Source organism: Heterodontus francisci, chromosome 2 (assembly GCF_036365525.1).
Source record: "Heterodontus francisci isolate sHetFra1 chromosome 2, sHetFra1.hap1, whole genome shotgun sequence".
Taxonomy (NCBI): Eukaryota; Metazoa; Chordata; class Chondrichthyes; order Heterodontiformes; family Heterodontidae; genus Heterodontus; species Heterodontus francisci.
In genome coordinates this window covers 175,828,431-175,838,903 of record NC_090372.1, presented here as the reverse complement: position 1 = coordinate 175,838,903, position 10,473 = coordinate 175,828,431, and positions in this window count along the sequence as shown.

The following is a 10,473-nucleotide window of genomic DNA, read 5'->3' as shown; positions in this document are numbered from 1 at the left end:
CTCATGTTTGACCTGATGCCATTGGGTCTTCACGGGACTTCATAGGGCCTGGAGTCAATGTTGAGACTCCTAGGGCCACTCCCTTCAGACTATATACCACTGAGCCACCACCTCTGGTCGGGATCTATCCTGCTAAATGGACAGGATGTAAACAGGAATGGTGATGGAGACCATTAACTGAAAGGCATGATTCTATAAGTATGACCATGTTAGGCTATTGCTTATCTAGTCTGTGGGACAGCTCTTCCAATTTTGGCATCAGACCCCCAGTGTTAGTGAGGAGGATTTTGCAAGACTGGATGTACCTTTGTTGTGCATTCAATACAGTTAGTACATCAAGTAATTATGGAGGATGAAGTAAATTCTAACGCCAGAGCTGTCAGTTCCAATTTTTTAAAAGCCCGCCAGAAAACTACGAAGTAGCCCCAAAGGTCGGAAGCAACAGTTCCTACTTGCAGCAACTGTCAGTGAAACTGACCGATCCAATTATTTTTAAGGCCATTCTTTTGGATCTGAAGGTCAGAAACTGCAGGGGTGTCCAACTTTTTTGCATGAGGGACCACATTACAATTTTTGTCCTACATATGAGCACATTTCGGAAATTTAGAATTTAAAAATTTATTTTACTATTAATCAAAACAATAAAAAATGTGCATTTTTGTGAACAAGTTTTAAATGAGAAGACTAATTTATTAACTTATTTTCTCATCACTATGTTAAACACTGATTTAGTGAGATACCTGGCATTGTTTTTGCTTGCACAAATAGTCAATCTCTGCCTGCATACTTGATGTAGCGACACAGAGTATTCCGGACAGACATCCATCTGTCAGGAACGATCTTGATCGTGTTCTCTCCTGCACCCCCTCCCCTCTCTCTCTCTATCTGTCTGTCTCCCTTTCTGTGTCTCTCATCCCTCTCTCTGTCTCTCTCTCTCGCTCTCCTCCCTTTTGTTTTCCCCCGTCCACCTCTCTGTGTTCCCCCTCTCTGTGTTCCACCTCTCTGTCTGTCTGTGTGTGTGTCTCTCTCTCTCTCTCTGGGCTGGTGCTTGTTTAAAGGGCTGCCTGACCGGTGCTGGGTTAAAGGGCTGTGTGACTCTCTCTGTGTGCTCCCTCAGCGTCGCTCCACCCCTCGCCTCTGGCTGTGTGCTGGCTCGCCTCCTCCTCTTCCCTCGGCCTCTCTCTCCCTCCCTCTTGCCCTACAGCAGCCATTCCCACTCACTGACCAAACCGTCTGAAAACAGCAAGGGTGGTCGATCCCAGTGTGCTTGCGCCACGAACTACCAATCAGTGCTCACCCTGCCCAGGCAACCCAGTCTGTCAGTCACAGACACTGACCAATCACAGATAGGCCTGGATTGAAAGCTTTGGCGGGCTGGAAGAAGCCAATTGCAGATTTCCAAAACCCAAATGTCGGAAATCCACCATTTAGTGAAAATTTCTCATCCCTGGCAAACTCTAATGCCTAGAAGGACAAAAGCAGCAGGCATATGGGAACACCGTCACCTCGGGTTCCCTTCCAAGTCACACACCATGCTGACTTGGAAATGTAGCACCATTCCTTCATGGTTACTGAGCCAAAACCCTGGAACTTCCTTCATAACAGCACTGTGGGAGTACCTTCACCATGCAGACTGCAGTGGTTCAATAAGGCAGCTCACCACTACTTTCTCCAGGGCAACTAGGGATGGGCAATAAATACTGGTCTTGCCAGTGACATTACAAATGAATTTTAAAAAAACTATTACTGATACTAGCTTTTAATTCAAGATTTATTTAATGAATTAACTGAATTTAAAATCCCCAGCTGCCATGTTGGGAATATGAACTCATGGCCTGAAATTCTTGTTGCTGGCGTATTGGCGGCGGCTGTAAAAGATGGCAGCCAACACGTGCGGGCTTTACTCCATGGAGCCGCCACGATATTAAACGCGCGGCTCACTTACATGGCCGGTGCAGACCGCCCTCCCCGATGACGTGGAGGGGGTGGGCGCTCCATCCCTGGCAATGGCGTCCAGCGCCATTGTGCAGGCACCGCGCTATTTTTAAAGGGCTTCGAGCCCTTCAATGTAATTTAAATATTTTAAACAACCTAATTCTAAAAAGGTGAATAAAGTTATAGTGACCCTCTCCCACACCCCCCAATGAGCTTAAAATTTATTACTTGCCCTTTCCCACAACAAAAACTTACCTTGTGTTCCCAACCTTCCCCACCCAAAGTTAATGAACTATGAACTTTACCCCTTCCCACTACCCCCTAGACCAATCAAAAACATTTAACCCCACTCTCCACACCCTGCAAAACTTACCTGCTTACCCCCCCCCCCCCCCAAACCAGTGTTCCGCCTCGGATCTCCAAATGGGATGGCCGGCGGGAGCAGGTAAGTCATTAATTCATTAATTTACATTCATTACCATATTTAAATTCTGCTCCCATCAAATGGCGGGGGGGGGGGGGGGGGGGGGGGTGGGGGGGCTGCCACGAGGCCTAGCCACCACTGGCAATATGAAGCCGGGCCTTCCCGGCGTCAAGGCCCGTGGCGGGCCTCTCCCGGAGGCATTTTCGATACCTGAAGTGAATCCTTGCAATAGAATGTGTCACTTGATTAGTCAGTTATCTGAATAGGATTCTGGGTTTTATATTGAATATTTTTGTCTTTTTTTTTGTCTCTGGGGGATTGGCAGGCCAACAGTTTTTCCAACATTTCCTATTTTCATTTCACAAATCTGGCATCTCAATTTTTCCTCTATCTACCCTATTTTATACTTTTTTTCCTGTATGGGCTTTTCACCATATTATTTATTTACAAGTTTAACTGTTTTTTGATCACCTGACTCAGGCATTTTTGATAACACTAGAGGTCTTTACTTTCTATGGTTCACTCTGTGGTTGGAGAATCTGTTTCATTTTCACTCTTCTATTAATTTGTACTTCCACCCTACAAAATAGCCTTATTTATCTTAAAACTTTCAATTTTAAGGAAGGGACCTACACGTGAAACATTAACGTGTCTATTCTCTTAATAAATGCTGCGTGGTCCACTGTGTATTTCCAACATTATTGTTTTTTAATTTCCAGCGCTTGTGGTTTTTTATTAACAGGAAGAAACTTATGTTGAATTTGTAGAAGGTAACAGCTGAGGTACTGCATGCAGTTCTGAGCAACAGATTATTGGGCAATATAGTGGTGAAAAGGTTAAAGTGAAGACTCACTAGAATTAAACTGAATGAGATGTTACATTCATGAAAGAAATATCAAAAAATGTGCTTCTCTACCACAGTAGGGTAGCTTGACGGGGGTGTACTATTAAAAGTTTTCAAAATTAGGGAGGATTTTGAGAGAATATTTACTGAAAGCTTACTGGTAGATGAATTGGGAACAAGACAACGTTGGCTCAGAAATATCACAAAGAACTAAGAAGACAGTTAGACATATTTTCACACCGAGTTATTAGAATATAAAATGCTTTACTGCAAATGATTATTGAGGCAGACATAATAACATTATTTCTGAGAGAACTGGATAAGTTTTGGAAGAGGATATACAGAAAAGGACCTAAGGAAATGGCAGATAAATGCCATTACAGTGGATGGCTCTAGTTGAAGAGCTACCACTAGCACAGGAGCAATGGCCTTGTTCTGTAGTGTAAGTTCTGATTTTACTGATATGCTTTCTTTATTTCCCTGCTTTCAGCAACCAATTTTTGATGTTAAAGCCAAAGCCAAAAATTTGAGCATGGATTGGTTAAAAATAATCCCCCCAAAAATTGATTTTTCAAACAATCATTACCTATTGGTCTAATAATTGACCAGGTAGCTATATTTATGATCAGGTCTATCTTTGACAGATTCAAGTGCAGGAGTCCTACCTACCATTTAATGTATTATCTCATTGGCTACCTGATAAGGCTATACCCTAACAAGTACAGTTAGTTAAATGTTCATCTCTAGGACCATTAGATATATTGTGCAATCTCTGCATGGTGTGACTTATTTTTTAATACAGTTAATTTACGTTGTACTTGCGCAATTCTTCTCCAATTACATAGAGGGTCAAAGTTATGTGAACACAACTGAAGGACATTTATATTTGGAGATCAAAAGGTTTGGCACAAGTTAACATACCACTGCTTTGCAATTAAAGACTAGTTATCCTTATTTTTCTTTTTTAAGTGAGGATGAGTATGTAATATTACCATGTTCAACTTTTTTTAAACAAGTTAATCTCCAATTGTTTTATCTCCCTCTTTGTATACTTCTCACACATTTTCTCTGTATCTCTATCTTTGACTTCTCTCATTCTCTTCTTCTGCTTTCTGTAAGTGCCTCCCTTTATCTTTTGTATGCCTTCTAACTTTCGGGTGGAATTTTATGCTCTTCCTCACAGCGGGTGGGAGGCAGGGACAGCATAAAATTGGGTGGGATGGTGGCAGTGGAGGGGGGTGGGTGGAATCCCGCCATTATCCTGCCTCCTCTGAAATTTAGTCTGGGGCTGGAAAGCTTGTGGACGGCATTCCAGCCCGCTGTCAATTGAGGCACTTAACTGGGTAAATTAATCTGCAATTAAGGTCCTCTTCCCATCGCAGCCGCAATTACCCATGCAACAAGCAGGCCTGTTGCCGCACGGGAAGCACGGCAAAAAAGACCATGTGGGCTGCTTCCCGGCTCCGGAGTGGGGTTGGGGGGGTGCGGGGCGTCCCTCGTTCAAAGGAACTTAGTGCCTGAACGAGGGGCCTGGCGTCAGGAAGGTGGGGGGCCCACTGAGGGCCACTCTTCCTGCCCTTGCTGCCGACAACCCTACCCCCACCATACAACCCTGACCCCGCAAGACCCCTCCCACCCTGACCTACCTTAAGCCTGGTTCCAGCACCGCTCCTTGCTGTCTGGTCAATGCAGCTAAAGCAGCAGCCACTGCCTCTGCAGTGACGCTGCAGCTGCCAGCCTCTGATTGGCCAGCAGCTCTGCCAGGCTGGGACTTCCGGTAACGGGGTCCTAAATCCTATTCTACCGTTCAGTTAAGTGCCTGATTGGCACTAAATTCAGCAGGCCTTCAGGAAAAGAGATGATGTGGGAATCTCGGCATCGTTTTCCCCTGACATCGAGACCCCCGGCGCCAGCATAAAATTCACCCTTCTGTGTTTACATAAAGGAAAAGATTTGCATTTATGGACAACCTCAGGAAATCCAAAGCCCTTCGCAGACAACAAAGTAATATTTAAATAGTAGTCAATGTTCTAGGGAAACATAGTAGCCAATTTATATAGGTGTCACAAACAGCAATTAAATCCATGACCAGATAATGTAGTGATAAAAGTGATAAAGAGGAACAGCACCTCATCTTTCGATTCGGCATTTTACAGCCTTCCGCACTCAACATTGAGTTTAACAATTTCAGACCATTATCTCTGCCCCCATTTTGTTTCCTTTTCTTTGCATGTTTCAATCTTACCCTTGTTTTTCTCATTTTTGCTTTCAGAGAGCAGCTGTTCATCATTCTCCCATTTACACCTGCTCTAGGCACATCTTTCTTTAATAAAAGCAAAATACTGCGGATGCTGGAAATCTGAAATAAAAACAAGAAACGCTGGAAATACTACTTTACCACCCCTGTTTTACTTGCTTAAAATATTTTACATTTCTTATATCTGCCAGTTCTGAAGAAGGGTCACTGACCTGAAACATTAACTCTGCTTCTCTCTCCCACAGATGCTGCCAGGCCTGCTGAGTATTTCCAGCGTTTCTTGGTTTTTATTTCTTTTCTTTCTTTGTTTTTGCCCATTGCCACTCCCTTTGGCCCTGCATGACTAACTCTTTTGTCATTTAATCTCTCCTGTCTTCCATGCTATTACAGACCTTCCCTTTTGCTCTTTTTCCCACCCTCCCACATTTCACCCTCTTAAAACTTATAATCTTCTTTGGCCTCCTTATCTCGAGAGACAATGGGTAAGCGCCTGGAGGTGTTCAGTGGTGTGTGGAGCAGCGCCTGGAGTGGCTATAAAGGCCAATTCTAGAGTGACAGGCTCTTCCACAGGTGCTGCAGAAAAATTTGATTGTCGGGGCTATTACACAGTTGGCTCTTCCCTTGCGCCTCTGTCTTTTTTCCTGCCAACTGCTAAGTCTCTTCGACTCGTCACACTTTAGCCCCGCCTTTATGGCTGCCCGCCAGCTCTGGCGAACGCTGGCAACTGACTCCCACGACTTGTGATCAATGTCACAGGATTTCATGTCGCGTTTGCAGACGTCTTTAAAGCGGAGACATGGACGGCCGATGGGTCTGATACCAGTGGCGAGCTCGCTGTACAATGTGTCCTTGGGGATCCTGCCATCTTCCATGCGGCTCACATGGCCAAGTCATCTCAAGCGCCGCTGACTCAGTAGTGTGTATAAGCTGGGGATGTTGGCCGCCTCGAGGACTTCTGTGTTGGAGATACGGTCCTGCCACCTGATGCCAAGTATTCTCTGGAGGCAGCGAAGATGGAATGAATTGAGACGTCGCTCTTGGCTGACATACGTTGTCCAGGCCTCGCTGCCATAGAGCAAGGTACTGAGGACACAGGCTTGATACACTCGGACTTTTGTGTTCTGTGTCAGTGCGCCATTTTCCCACACTCTCTTGGCCAGTCTGGACATAGCAGTGGAAGCCTTTCCCATGCGCTTGTTGATTTCTGCATCGAGAGACAGGTTACTGGTGATAGTTGAGCCTAGGTAGGTGAACTCTTGAACCACTTCCAGAGCGTGGTTGCCAATATTGATGGATGGAGCATTTCTGACGTCCTGCCCCATGATGTTCGTTTTCTTGAGGCTGATGGTTAGGCCAAATTCATTGCAGGCAGCCGCAAACCTGTCGATGAAACTCTGCAGGCACTCTTCAGTGTGAGATGTTAAAGCAGCATCATCAGCAAAGAGGAGTTCCCTGATGAGGACTTTCTGTACTTTGGACTTCGCTCTTAGACGGGCAAGGTTGAACAACCTGCCCCCTGATCTTGTGTGGAGGAAAATTCCTTCTTCAGAGGACTTGAATGCATGTGAAAGCAGCAGGGAGAAGAAAATCCCAAAAAGTGTGGGTGCGAGAACACAGCCCTGTTTCACGCCACTCAGGATAGGAAAGGGGTCTGATGAGGAGCCATCATGTTGAATTGTGCCTTTCATATTGTCATGGAATGAGGTGATGATACTTAATAGCTTTGGTGGGCATCCAATCTTTTCTAGTAGTCTGAAGAGACCACGTCTGCTGACGAGGTCAAAGGCTTTGGTGAGATCAATGAAAGCAATGTCAAGGGGCATCTGTTGTTCGCGGCATTTCTCCTGTATCTGACGAAGGGAGAACAACATGTCAACGGTCGATCTCTCTGCACGAAAGCCACACTGTGCCTCAGGGTAGACGCGCTCGGCCAGCTTCTGGAGCCTGTTTAGAGCGACTCGAGCAAAGTGAATGGTCTAGTGAATGGTCACCAACCTGAAATGTCAACTGTTTCTCCCTCCACAGTGTCATTCTGGGCCCCCACCTGCCAAGCATGAGGCATATAAATTTCACCATATGGACAGTAAATTTCAAATTGTTGCTGGGACGAAGAGAAGGCCTGTTACGAGGGCTGCCAGACACTTAGCTGAAAAACATTTGCATACTAACAGACAGTGCTTGTGGAGACAAAAGGACCATTCCCTGACGCATTCAACCCACAATGGATTTTGATCACCAGACATTGAAAGTGTAAGTAAGAGCATTCCAGAGACTGCTAAGGTGATACAATCCACAAAAGCCAGGACTGGTTAAACCAGCTGGTCACATGACTAACTGGCTGGTCCAGGGTTTTTTGAACTAGCCACAGAGTTTTTGAACTCAAGAAAGACTCCTGGAGTGAAAAGACCTCTCATGTCTGCTCCCATCTCTTTCTCACAAGCCTCTGCACCCACTGAGGACACATGAACTTCAAGAGAGAAAAGTCTCCGACATTGAACAAGGTTGAAGAAGAATACTGGGCCCCAACAAAAAGCAAAACCTACCTACAATCAAGGACTTTACAGGGAGCTCAAAGAACAGTAACCAAAACCATCTTCAGATATTGCCTTAAACTTTTCCACTTTATTTCTTCCGCTTTTTTCTGTCTTTATGTGCATGTGTGTATCACGTATACGTGCTAGCGTTTGAGCATCGCGTATCCGTAGGCGTTAACTAAATGAGAGTTTAAGTTTAATAAAGTTCAACCTTTTTTCTTTAAACCTAAGAAAACCTGTTTATCTAGTTTCTTTGTATTAAAATTGGAAGTTAGTGAACAAGGATTCACTAAGGGGGAGCTAAAAAAAAACTTTAAAATAAAACCCTGTTACAGTAAGACCAGGTGAAGGCTGAGAGGGAACCATAGACCCCTTTCTCACCTGATTGTAACAACAGATACTGCCAAAGCAGATGAGGATTTCCAACATTTTCTGACTTTATTTCAGATTTCTAGCATCTACAGTATTTTGCTCCTGTTTTTCGTGATGTTGGTTGAGGGGTAAATGGACAGGACAACAGGAGAACCCCTGTTCTTCTTCAGATAGTTTGAAAACATAACCCTGAGCTTCCAGTCGCTTGCCATCTCAACACACCCCCTGCTCTCATGCCCACATTTCTGTCTTTGGCCTACTGCAGTGTTCCAGTGAACATCAAGGCAAACTTGAGGAACAGCACCTCATTTTCTGATCAGGCACTCTACAATCTTCCGTCCTGAACATTGAGTTCAATAATTTCAGAGCATAACTAGCCCTTTTTAATTACAAAGTGATTATTGACAACGCAGCTGGCAGCTGACGTCATCAGACTGCGCCAATCTGCGCTCATTGGCTCCTACTCTCTGCGCATCGCTGCGTTCCACATTGCCAGGACTGGTTGGCGCATGCGCAGATGACATCATCACGTAACGCAGGCAGACATTAGGGGTGGGGGAAGCAGGGAGAGCGCGGGGGTGGGGGCAGCAGGGAGAGAGCGGGGGTGGGAGAGAGAGCAGAGGTGGGGTAAGCGAGGAGACAGCAGGGATGGGGGAAGTGGGGAGAGAGCAGGGGTGGGGGAAGCGAGGAGAGCGTGGCCGAAGACCTTGGTGGCTTGTCCTTGAGGAAGAAATTGGTGATCTTGGTAAACTTCAGGTTGTTAGCCAGATTTCAGTCACAAGTGAAACAACTGCAACTTGAAAAAGGAAAAAAGAGAGACAGACAATTACAACTTGAGATGAGATAATTTGAGTTTGAAAGAGAAAGGGAAAGGGAAGAAAAAGAAAGAGACTTACAAAAGGAAAAGAGAAGCCTGGAAATTTGCACAGGACAAAGAAAAACTTAAATTATACAAACAAGATGTGGCAGGGAGGTTTGAACATGAACTCCTGATTTTGATTTAGCAAGGAATATTCGCTTAGTGCCTCAATTCAGTGAGGAAGGAGTTGGAATGTACTTTGCATCCTTTAAAAAAATTGCTACGCAGTTGCAATGGCTGAAAGAAAGTTGGACAATTTTATTGCAAAGTGTGTTAGTGGGAAAAACATTAGAGGTATATTCAACATTTTCAGAGGAACAGTCAAGTGATTATGAAATGATTAAAACTGCAGTTCTCAATGCTTATGAGTTGGTACTAGAGGCTTTAGACAAGAATACAGCAATTTAAAGAAAAAAACAGCGTCAGATGTTCATGGAATTTGCTAGGGAGAAGGAAATGTTGTTTGATAGATGGTATAGGTCCATGAAAATTGAGCAGGACTTTCAAAGTCTTAGGGAAATAATCCTTCAGGAATAAGGTCCCACATGGGAGAACATAAAGTTGGTAAAATAAGGGATGCCGCAGCAATGGCAGATAATTACAAATTGACCCGCAAAAGCAGTAGTTACAGGCCCCAGTTTGGAAACTTTCAGAGCAGTTGGAGAAAGAGGAAGGTTGATAATGAAAAGAGATTTGGTTTTAGTGAGAGAAAGGGTAAAGGAGAGGATAGAGGCAACCCTCAGAATAGTAAAAAAGATAGATTAGGGTTGAGTCAAAAGGACTAACCTATTATTTTTGCAATAAAAGAGGACATATAAAATCAGAATGCTGGAAGTTACAAGGCAAACCAATAGCTGTGGTATGTTTACCAAAAGCCTGTCCTGAAGAGGATGCCCCAATAGGAGGTGCTGCTGATAAGCTTTGGCAATTTTGAATAGTGAGCAAACGTATTCTCCTCTGGGTGCTGATGAATTAGATCAGGTCCCTGAAGGTTATAGTAGTTTTGTGTTCAAAGGTAAGGTGTCCCCATATGGGTGAGGCAGGCAAATTGATTGTGCTGCTTAGAGATACAGGGGCAACCCAGTCATTAATGGTAGCAAAATATGTGAATTTTCCTTCGAGTAGTGCAATGAATGTGAATGTGAAAGTCATACTGCAGGGCATTCAGGGGATTATTTATCTATTCCATTGCATAATGTTAATTTGCAATGTGATTTCATCAACAGTCCAATAACAGTGGGAAACATC